The sequence below is a fragment of the Pagrus pagrus genome (assembly GCF_965226575.1).
Source record: "Pagrus pagrus genome assembly, chromosome: 17".
NCBI classification, from domain to species: Eukaryota; Metazoa; Chordata; class Actinopteri; order Spariformes; family Sparidae; genus Pagrus; species Pagrus pagrus.
Window position 1 is genome coordinate 22868260 of NC_140201.1, and position 12253 is coordinate 22880512.

The window sequence follows — 12253 nt, forward strand, 5'->3', positions numbered from 1 at the left end:
TTTAAAGAAACCTGATCTTGTGTCCTCATCTTGTCGGGGCCCCACAACCTATTTCTAAAGCCTTTATGTTTTCAGTTTTTAAATGAAAAATGTAACAATGCAGCTGCTGATGCAATAAATCCTGCAGTTCCAAGAGTCTAAAATGATTTGTGTTTTATTCATTCTTGTCTAGCCTGAAAGTTTGTGATTTATAGTTTTTGAAGTGTCTTTTTTTTAACTATGTTATATTTGTGCTGGAGGAAAACTATTAAAAATTCATATTGGAGTCAACCTGATATTTAAAGTTCAAATGAGTTTATAAGGCCTGAAGGAAGCCTCCCAGCATGCACTGCGGCAACAGACTGATAGACAAGACTGGCTTCATGTGGGTTCTTCCTTTAGTGTTATTGTGATTTACAGAGTTCTACTCGTTATTAGTTATCACCCCAAATCACCCTATTGTAGTCACTAAATCTCAGTGTGCTGAGGGCAGAGCTTGTAAATCATCATAATACAATACTACACTACTATATACGTATGATCACAGCTAAAAAAAAAACAGGAAATAGTCAGTACAATAATAATTACAATCAATACACACACACACACACACACAATCCACACAGAGTGGAAATATAGGAAGTATAAGGCGCCCACAGTTCATTTTGCCTCGGGGCCCCATAGGAGCTGACTTCAGCCCTGCAGAGAGAAAAGGACAACAGGATCCAAACATGAAGAGCCTGTTCCACAACCAGCTTCGAAACCTCAAAGTGCTCTTGAGCAAGGCAGTTAATCCCCCGCAGCTGAAGCACTGCTGTTATGTAACTGACACATGATCGTGACACTGAATTTCACCTCCTGGCATCAGTAGAGGACAGAATGATGACAGGAGGGTTTCAGGAAAGGTTTGAAAAGGCACGCTCCCTTCTGCTAAACCTAAAGGCTCAGTATGTGCAGTTTAAGCAACCATCAGACTAATTATGTATATATATGTTTTAAATAAGTCTAATTTTGTTTCATCAGCATTGGTTTTTGTGCTCTTACTCGCCTCTGACAGAATGTCTCAGTGCCTGTTGCGATCACTTGAAGTTGTGAAGCGTGCCGGTGAAGGTCAAGTGCTCTGACTGAAAGCTACTAAACAGCTGCTAAATGAACATGAGAAGAGGTTTTAGTTCAGTGTTATATCTTGTTTTGCTTCATAGTTGTATTCATTCTGTTTAGAATCTGATATTACGGAGAGCCTGTCTTACCTTGGTAAAACCTTTTTGATCCATGGAAACCAAAGATCAGACATCAAGACCGTATAGAACATAGACTATACATTTTAATAAGACATTATAATTATAATAGGATATAGTTTCAGTCATTTAAACATGCAAGAGGATTATATTAAATAAAGAATTACTCCCTATTATTTCCTGGTGTAAGTCTTTAATATTTACCTCCAGTTCTCTCCTCATTAAATCTGACTTGTGAAGCGTATTATTTGACTTCTGGTGTAAATCTTAAAACCTTTGCACCTCATTGTTGGAGCTGTTTGATGTCTATTCACTGCAAAGATAAAGTAATCAGGATCATGACATCATTTACTATTGAGCTGCCAATCATGTTTCAGTTTGTGCTTCTCTTATTTCCTGTTTTATTTTGAAGTTTTGCCCTCATGTGTCGTGTGTTGCTTTTCATTTCCTCCTCTTGTGTGATTTCCCGCCCTTGTTTCTGCGCTCACCTGTCTTGTTTGTCAGTCAGCCCCTGTGTATACAGTTCCTGCCTAAGTGTCTTCCATTTGGTTTCCCACCATTTTGCATTTCACTGATCTGAGATAACCATACTACAGTACTGTAAGCGCAATTATTAACATTAGGCAACAAAGCTCCAGATATTATAATAAATCTGACCTTGAATATTTTTTTAAAAGCTTCTTTATGTAGATTCTCTCCTCCCTATGCATCGTACAGGTTTAAATTCAACATACAGTATGATGTACAGGAGGTTGTCTTGTTTGACAGTGAGTATTATCACAACCTAATTCTTTATTGTAGAGCTTAGTTCTTTAAATTTAAGTAAGAAGTTCTAAAACTCATCCTGGATGAGAAGGAGAAGCAATCACAACTGGAAATTCATACTTTGGTCTCATAAATGAGATCATTAGACAGCAGATGCTGTTTGAAACACAAGTGTCTGTAGCCAACAACAGTGCTAATCAGGTAACATGACCAAGTTGTTGTTTTTATCAACCCAACTAAAAGTTGACTTATAATTTTAATCCAAATCATGATCTTGTCCTTAACAGACTCCATAACAATAAGACAAGTGAAGTCAACAAAGTCCTAAAATAATAAATCAGTGTTGACTTTTGGCTTCAGGTCGGACACCAGCACCAGTTCCTGTGTTTGACTCAATCACCTTTACCGCAACGTTATCCCAACTGCTCTTATCTCTACCCGGGACCCATCAAGCAACGAGTACAAGCCAATCATAGCACATCAGATCGGGACTTGGCAAAATAGCTAAATAATAGCTATTTATTTCAGCTAAACACCAACCTGTTCATTGTAGCCTCATTTTTGAAGAGCTAAATAACTGTCATTTGACTATTCTCACCTGAGTAAAAATGGACACTCTGTTTTCTGACTCAGACTGAACAAATGTTCGTAAGAAAATCATCCAGAAGAGAAGGCAAGAATCTATAATTCTATCCATCTATAAAACCATATTACAGATAATTACAGGGGACAGTACAGGGAGAAGTTCCCACAGTCATTATATAAAGTACCAATGAAAACTGCACATAACATCCAGGAACAACCCACCTAAAACATTACCATCCTGTCCACATTTAATGCCAGTGACTGGTCTCCGTGGTCTCCTTGGACCTGAGGCAAATGTTCAACTACTTTTCTCATTTTTACCAAGAAATCATCAGAGAATAAATCCATAAAACCAAATCCTGTACTGGTCTCCTTTTTATGCACTCAGACTGGGAGCTAGAGAGCCTTGGCCCAAACCTCAACTCATACATTAAGGGAAAGGGACAGAGCTGGGGGAAAACTCATGAGAAAAAAACCTCATAGATGTTATTTTATTACAGCTATTTAAAGGTTCGGTCTTCCTATTGGTGAATAATTTGTCTCTTAACGTAAACTAATCTTCCTCCAGAGGGAACTGAGTGATTAGGAAAGCAAATGTAAAAGCTTTTATCAACTTCCGAATCACTAATGTTGTGTTTGGTCTTTTTGTTCACATTGATTTCCAATTCCGTAGCTTTTATTTGCCACAAAAGACTTTTGGGAGCCATTTTTCCTGCCTGGCTAATTTCAGATTTAAAATTAAAAACAGCAAATTGTCCATCTTCTCAATGAAAACACACTCATGTGCACAGACATGAACACAAACAGGAACAAGCTCACGTCAGTAAGAAGTTGAGTGCATGCAGTAGCCAGTGTTTCATAATCGCAGCCATTTAGGAGTCTAAACAGCTCCACTAATCAACAGCGTCTGGATATGTAGCCGTGCTATATTTGGCTCCCCTTTCTCACATCTCAAGTTCCCGTTCAGCCCACCTACAGAACTCCTAATGCATTTCTGGAGAAGCTCAGAGAGAAAAAGTTTAATAACGGCAACTGTCTCCATGGTAATGACACCGAACTCAGAGTGCGATCGCGCCGCTCATCATACAGGCCTGACGCAGACACAGAAAAATCCTTTGTGAAGGCTGCATGATGGCACACTTTCTCCACATATGATCTGAACTGACAGCAGCCACATCGGACACGCACAGTTAGGAGTGATGAATGGGAGAAGTTGGAGCTTTAACACAGCTGGATTAACTCACTGACAGCTGAGCCTCGACTGATAATACTGACCACAGTCTGGAGATAAATCTTTCACTTTTAAAGCAGCCATTTTATGATCGTTTTCGGTTTCATAATTATATTTTGGGTGTATAAATGTTTATACACATTAATAATCATAAAACATATCGTTTTTCTCATAAGGTCCATTTCTGCAGCACTTTGATTAAACCTTTGTCTGTTCACTCCGTTTTAGTGCCTGTCTCTTTAAGGCCCCCCTTCCGAAAAGCCCAGTCTGCTCTGATTGGTCAGCTCTCACAGGGCTGAGTAGGCATCAGCTGTGCATGTGATATAATGACCCTGGTCATGCTGAGGGCGTGGCTGAGGGCAGTGACTGTATAGTTGTGACATCACAACCTTACGGAAGCCCTGACAGCTCGTTTAAAGGCACAGTTTCTGGATACAAGCTTTGTAAATTCTTTTGTGGACTGAGCTTTTTGATACTTTCACAATATTCATGTAACATCTCGACCTGCTGTATAATTCAAAGAAGACAGGAAACCTGTTTCTGTTTGTATTTTTTAACAGCTGTGAATATGATCTGTTTTCTGGAAATGTCACCAGTGTGTGATCGCCAACTTAAAGTCTGGAGTATCAGTGTGGGCGGGCAGCCTTTGACAGTTGCTTTTAAAAAATGCTTGTGTGCGCTTGCTGATGCCAAGTGCCATCAGGAGTAAAGGTTCAGAAACATTCAGACTTTGCAGTGAAATAAAAAGCTTCAGAACTACGTTCTGTAATTAACATTTCAAAGCAAAGATATTGAAAGGATCCGTGACAAGAGGAGGAAGAAGTGCACAAAACAAGATAGATATAGATGGATTGCTCATTCTAAGGTAACAAAAGCAGACTGATTCTTAGTTTCAGGTGATTACACACTAATGAAAACATAATGATGTATGTAATCTTCCATTCCTGCCAATACATCCCCCCAAATCCTACATACTGAACCTTTAACTGAAGCTAAACAGCAGGGGGGGGGGGGGGGGGGGGGGGGACTGCCTGTTTGACATCCACCACCAAATAAGCAGCAAATCAGTTAGAAATAACATTCTCTTTTAAAGGCCCCTAAAAACTTTAGGTGAGACCTGGGGACTCTATTTAGATTCATAGACACACTCGCCTGATGACAGTGTGAGCAGTAGCAGAGTCTTCCACCACCCCCTCCTTTTATACCTTTTTTCTTTTAATTTACTCATTTGTTTATTTCATAGCCTGATATCAATTTAAGTTACTGCTTTTATGTATATACATATGTTTGCATGTTCTCTGCTCACGTTCATGTGCCTTTTGTTTTGTTCCTTACTGTTTGGGGTGCAAGATCTGGTGGGTGGGAGGTTTGACTGGACTGGACTTTGGTTGCGATGTGTTGGTAAGGTGAAGAAATGGTGTAATGGAGTTGAGGTGACACAAGAAGTAGGGTGGGAGAAAATGTTCAAACTGCCTATATCTGATGATAACAGATTATTATTTCTGTTTATATACCGAAAATAAGTAAAGCAGTTTCAACTAGTTCATGGTGGATGCTGGACAGTTGCCTGAGTATGAATTCAAGGGTCTTTGTTCCAACGACATCTTCCAGCGTCTCCGGTCAGTGACTTTACTGTCCCTGGACATGAGTTGGCAGATTCATTGGATTATGATCTCCATGTTGAACTCAAAACCACGCCGCCTTCATGCTGTGAAGTACGCTGGCAGTGTCTCAAGATAAAATAAAACACCACTTTTATTCCTACTGTGGCTCATGAATGATCCTGGTCATTAATAGTTAATGATGAATACGAGGCGGTTACTGAAAGTGCACTTGAGTCTACACATTGTTGCATTGTTTGTCACTGTGTTGGCTTTGCTTGTATGAGGACAGGTGTAAGATGCTTGATGGTGTGTTTTTTTGGTCTGGTTGGTTTTCCTTTGGCTTTGTTGTTGGTCTGCACATCTCAGCTGTCAATTTTTTCTCTAAGAGCTCATCACAGTTATGCCTGCCAAGTGCATGTTACAGCCTATCACGTCAAGCCTGTGGTCACAATCGGGTAGTAGCATTGATAAAAAAAAAAAAGAGGAAATATTTAAGTGTATAGTGTTGTATTTTGGTCTCACCTTAGCAGATTTAGAAATAGAAAACAAGTGCCATCCATTCTCTTCACAGTCCTGCCCCGATGTCTTTTGTCCTGCCTACGCCACAGGCATGTTGTGCAGCAGAGTGTCATACATCATCCACACATCAATACCAGCAACACTAACAAGGTAACTGTGTCATATTGCTTCACAGCAAACAATATAAAATCAACAAAATCTATACACGCAGAATCTTAGCTTTAATGATTCCAATGAATATGACATGAACTCCTTTGTTATTCTAAATTATGTCTTTACTTTATATAATTCTTTCATTGGATGACGATCAGTGTCTTTATTTGATTTGACTGAACATAACTGCATCTCTTAAGATTATCTTAACGAGCCTTCCCATGGTCCCTGACTCTCATTTTACATATTTACTGAATTCTCTGTGTTATATAAAAGAAAATCAATCCCCTTTAATGCATGTCGGTCACGCACTTCGGTAGAGATAGAGAGGCTGAACACACTGATTGTCTGAATTACACATAAATGGTGTGAGCAGAAAACAACAGCGTTCAGGGCTGAAGCTACAACTGAGGACACAGAGGTCATGTTATGATTTTATTTCTGGGAATTTGGGTTTTTTAATGACTTTAGGAGAAGGAGCAAATGATATGCAAATACAAATAAATGATTCTGATTCTTTAAATGAATGTCTTTACATTTCACAGTTTCATGGCAAAAAATGGGATTGGGAAAAAATAATTTAGCATTCCCGCACCAGAGTGATGGTTCTGACAATGTAAAGAGGGGTTTAGAACAGCCCGACATCATCATGGAGGTGAGATGTGGAGAATACATAGTTGTTACCTACGGAGTAAGTGTCATCTGTATTCTACTGAAATGAGCTAACAGGTGCTGCTTCAAACTGGTCACAGTCATGAACACAACCAAATGATCTCATATGACCCAAGTTAATATCCCACCTTAACATCTCAGTGACAACTAAACAAAAAAAAGAAAAAGGACATCCTGTTGGTCAAGTTTTCTGTTTAATCTCTGTTATGTTTGTATTATTACATGTAATGTTTGTTGTGTTGTATTACATCAAAATAAATGCACAAAAACCCCCACCAAAATTAGATTTTAAAAATTGAATTAGATTTGGATTCATGCAGCTCTAAAATCCCAGCTCAGATCCTGACTCTGGTTATTTGGCTTTACCCTTTGAACTTTAAATTAACCAGTGAGACGATTCTGCCTCTGGGTCACCTCTGAAATATTGATGTACAGCTAAAATTCAAATATGCTAAATGTTAAAGGTATACTATGCAGGATTGTATAGGGTCATACAAAAGTGATTCCACTGAATCATCAGTTATGACCCACCAGAAGCATGTGGTGGTGAGCCCACCCTCTGCCTGTAGTTTCTTATGTTCTTAGTATTTAAGGCAGAGGTGTGCAGCTCCCAACAAATAACAGAAAAAAGTCGGGACTATATAAAAACGTAGACCAGGTTACTTTCTATCTCTGTCTGTGTGGTCTGCAGGCCTGTGTGTCTGTTTGTGTGTATGTGTGTAGCTCAGCCCAGCCCTCAGTCAGAGACACACAGAGCAGACAGGAAAACAGCAAAAAGGATAAAGTGTCCACTTCAGCTGCATTCATGTCAATTATAGAGGGTTGTGCAGAGGTGTGGGATGTTTATTATACTTTAGAACTGACTGCTTTGTTCTTGCTAATGGTGCTCCCTCTCTTTATTTACCTTCTAGCTCACTCTCAGCAGCTGTCTCAGCTATTGAGCAGAGGAGGACGGGCCAACTTTAAATGGTGTGTTAACAAACATCAATTACAAATCCTGCATTGAATGCCTTTAAGGCAAAATCCTCATTAAATTACATTTGAAAAGCAAAACACTTTCTTGATTACACATGTTCATTGTTGAAAGAGAATAATGGAGCAGACAAGACAGGCGGTGTTTACATGTAAATTAAGTGTAAAAGGTTTATTTGTGATCTTTTTTATTGGCCAAGATTTAGTTCAGGGTTTTCTCATTGCTGTTTGTTTAATACATCACAAGAAATCTATTTTCTTTCTGGTTTTACTCCATGAAAGTTAAATCGTGACCTTGGCTAGTAGTCTGACAAAATAACTCTGAAACAAGATCCATGAACAGACTTTCTTAGAGCTTTCCACTGCATCTCAAGGTCTTTATTCTCCAATCCCCCAAAATAAAACAACTTAATATTAACAGAGCAAACTGTCCACTGATGAAGACCAATGGATACAGCTGAAAGCACTAGAAGAATCTGGTAAGAGGAATTTATGTTACGATTTGGACAAATATTAAACTTCTCTTCACCGTCAGTAAGTAAATTGCTACCACATATAATAAAGCTTTGGTCAAGGTGTTTCTGGGTTAGACGTCAGGTTAAGAAACACATTTATCCATTTTGAGGATTGAATGTGATAAAGGTGCACATCCTGACATGGAGCGTTAGCGAACAAGGTGAAAAAGTCATTTTTCATTTCATGGGGACTTTAACTGGGAGGAAACATAAGCTGCAGTCACATTTCAGACTTCAGGTTGGGTTTATTTCATATTGAGCAGCTCGTGTGCCGTGGCAGATAGAGTATTAATTAAGTCGGAGAGTCACAGTGGATCAGTAAACACACAGCGGCTGAGGATTCCTGCGCGTTTTTCTGCCAGGTTTCCTCCCTGCAGTGCTACAGTGAGAGTGAAAGAGCAGTGCAGGTGTCAAATCGCTCGTCTTTCTTCAGCACACACCCTAATCCCCCCACAGCGCCTGCACCGCTCCACTCCTGACATCATTTACATATCAAGGTTGCAGATATATATGAATGGACACGACTTACCACTCAATACTGAAAGAGAGGAGAAAGGGATTTAATTGAACTCTGGCTTCTCGTAGATTCATTTGCATGAATGTTTTCATGCAGAGTGAGGCGCCGTACTGTCTCCAGCAGAGCTCCGGGGGGATTTTCTTTGCCACTAAATGAAAGGCTCTTGTTTGCTCTCAAACAACTCATTTTCCTCACTGTCGCAACTAGCAGCTAATATCAGGTGGGGGAGGGCAGATGCATTGGCACAGATTGATGGGTGATTATTTGGCTGATTACAATCAGAATTACAGGTTTGCTGCAAGGTAATGAAGGTTGGTGGCTAATAACGCTGCTGTGGATTTTCTGATAAGAATCCTCATTTAAACTCCAGACAGGATGCTCAGTCTCTTCCGGGTGTCCTCGGCTCAGGGGAGGTCAGACATCTGTTTAGGGTGGTGATGATGCACACTGATGCTCTGTGTTTCTACTCATGAACATCTCACTTGCAGACTTTATACAACTTTAAAAGCTGCTCAAAAGGTAATTGACGGTGGTAGAGGTATACTGGAACCTTTACAGGAGTAAAAGCATTAGGTAGAATACTCAAATGTAAGTCTTGCACTCCAAACTTCACTGGTTGTAAACATCAAGATCAGCTGACTCATGAGTTCTCCTCAGGCTCTGAAAATACTTGAATAATGTCTTCTGTGGCTCCAGAGGGAGCTTTTTATAAGGTTTAAGAAATGAACTAGGTTGGGTTTGGAGACAAAAAAACTATAATAGGAGGGCAGTATTACAAACTGTACAGGTGGACTTCACAAGATGAGGGCATTTAGCTACGAATGTGTCATAGGAACTGGATACTGGACTCACACATGGCACCCACTGTCTCTGGCCCTGCTGGACCGACACACAGATGCTCCTTTGGAATTTGCAGTTTGAGTTCAGTCACAAATGTCCACTAAGGCAAAATGGCAAAAAACCTGGCGCACTGTGTCAAGTCCTATCCATGCATTCACCATGCAGGGAAGGTCTCACGAAAAATAAACTATCCAGTTGCACTATGGGAAGTGTAGGATCCAACAGTTTGAGAAAGTAAATAAATATAGTTGATAGTTAATACTTGGCTGTGAGCGAGCACTCAAGTTACTGTTATTCGACCTCTGTTAGAGTCCCATTCAAACAAGCTTTGGAGGAAATGAAACATTTTTTTTTTAATTAAATCAGCTGTGGTCTGAAGGTTGACTGAGCAGCTTCCATGTGTGACTGTGATCAAGGCCTTTCTGAAAAAGAGAGCATAGTTGTCAGTGAAACTTGCCTGAATATATGAGGGTTAAAAAATAAAAATCTGTCCCTGACATTAATGTCATTCTGTAGTCTGCAAATTAACCAATAACTAAAGCCAGGAGTTAAGGAAAGTTTTCCAGAATGGAATTACTCAAGTAATCATAACAATCCGTACAGTAACTAAGTGAACCAGCTCAGTCGCTTTAACCTGCATACAAATAACCTGACTGTAGACTTTCAGATTTCATGCACTACACATGCCAAAGTCCAATTTTGCGTGCAGGTGTTTGGCCAGTCCTTACCATTAAGTTCTGTAGGGACAGATTAGTCCAAACATCCCACATTAAATGCCCAGGTGACATACTAGAGCCAGAACATCCAAGCAGGGTGGAGGCTGCAGTTATGGATGGGTCAAACACAGGACTTTGACCCAGGAGACGTGTTTGAAACCAAAAGTTGTTGACCTGTTTCAACTAACGGCAGTAAGTTAATGGACATTTATAACTTACTTCACATACATAACTTACATGCCATGATCTTTTCCTAAAAATGACCAAACTGTGAACGTCCTTGTGTAATTTTGTTACTATTAGGACGACGGTCACCTGAACTCTGCTCTACACAGACGTTAAGGGGAGGGACTGGCTTGTCACCTGCACACAGTTTAAAAGTATAACGTTATTTGTATGCAGATTGCTGAGGCAGGGTTGGAGTAAACATACAGTACTTCCCCCTTCAGCCAGTCTGTTGGTAGCAAACCGTAAAAAAGCTCATTACCTTAATGTTTGTCATGGTTATCAACCAGGTCACTCTGTGCTGCTCTAATGAATCATGAGGAGAGAAAAACATTGAATGTTGATGAATCCCTGAACAGAGGTCTGACCTGCTGCTGGAGACGGTTTTGTTTTCATTTGCTCTGAAGTTTCTCACAGTGTCCCTGCCAGACCCTTAAAATTTAATTAGTGTGACTGAGGTGAATCTATGTTTCGATAAGTGAGGATAGGACACTCTTAATTGCAGCCACACTGTTATTTAGGGCTTATAAGATGGAGTCACCTTAACTGAAGAAGACAGTCACAGGGGTTGGTAAACAGTGTGCAGAAAGATGGAATTTGCATTTGAGAGGTGAGTTCACGCAGACTGTACTGACAGCAGCCCAGCGTCCACTTTCACACCGGCGTCACGCAGTCCAGTTTCATTGTTGCACGCAGGAGCCTGCTGGATTTGAGTTGCTTTTAATTTTTAATTTGACTTTTCAAAGCTTTTACAAACACACACACAGACACACACACGCTCTATTCTTAATCAAATAAATAAACTGATAAACAAATTAATCAGCGTTGAGGGCATGACTTTGGAATTGTTTGCGTTGTATGCATAACTGATGAACTGTGTGGACTCACTGATGTATTATTCACGTATGTAAACGAACACATTTACTCAGACTGGGAAAAGCTGTTTGTCGCCAAACTTCAAATGTGACCTTCACGGGGAAACGTCACGAGTCGGAAAAAAGACGGGTGTCACTTCTTTTGCTTTCACTGGGATCAAAGACGCCTCGTGTCAGACATTTCTGACATTTTTCCATGAACACAGAAAGACGTACTCTACAATAACAGCATGTTCTTCACCATACTGTCTGAGCTGTTATTTTCCATAAATAGGAGCTGGTTCCTGGTGGAAGGTTAATGGTCAGGCAGTGTGGATAAAAAGAAAGCACTCTCTGATCCTTTCATTCCACACCAAGCCCCGACATACAGTAATGGCTGGTCAGGAGGAGGGTCGCGAGCTGGTTTTTACCGATGCTGGACCGCCACATGCTGAGTGTGTTTTTAATTCGCTGATAAACCTCCTTTCAAAGCCACATGAAACCCCTCAGGCCTCCCAATGCCCCCAAGACATGTAGCCCTTTGGACATGGCTAATCTTCCCTCAGCATCTCCTTATCACCCAGTTCACATTCGATCCACCAGCGAGGCGACGGAGGAAGGGCCTGCAGCGAGGGTTCAACACTTATCCCATATAAGCGGCTGTTGGGACCAGTGGTGACCTAAAGGCTCGGAGAGTGAGATTGTCACCTGAAGATGGCTGATTCAGGTTCCCAGATGGAGAATGATGAATAGTTTTCCTGGCGGTACACCAGAAGTGCTGTGGGTAAACTGGTTAACTCCCAGTGCATCATACACACTATTAGTATCATTACATAGTTTGCAGTGAACTGCGAGGTATCGTGTTGTT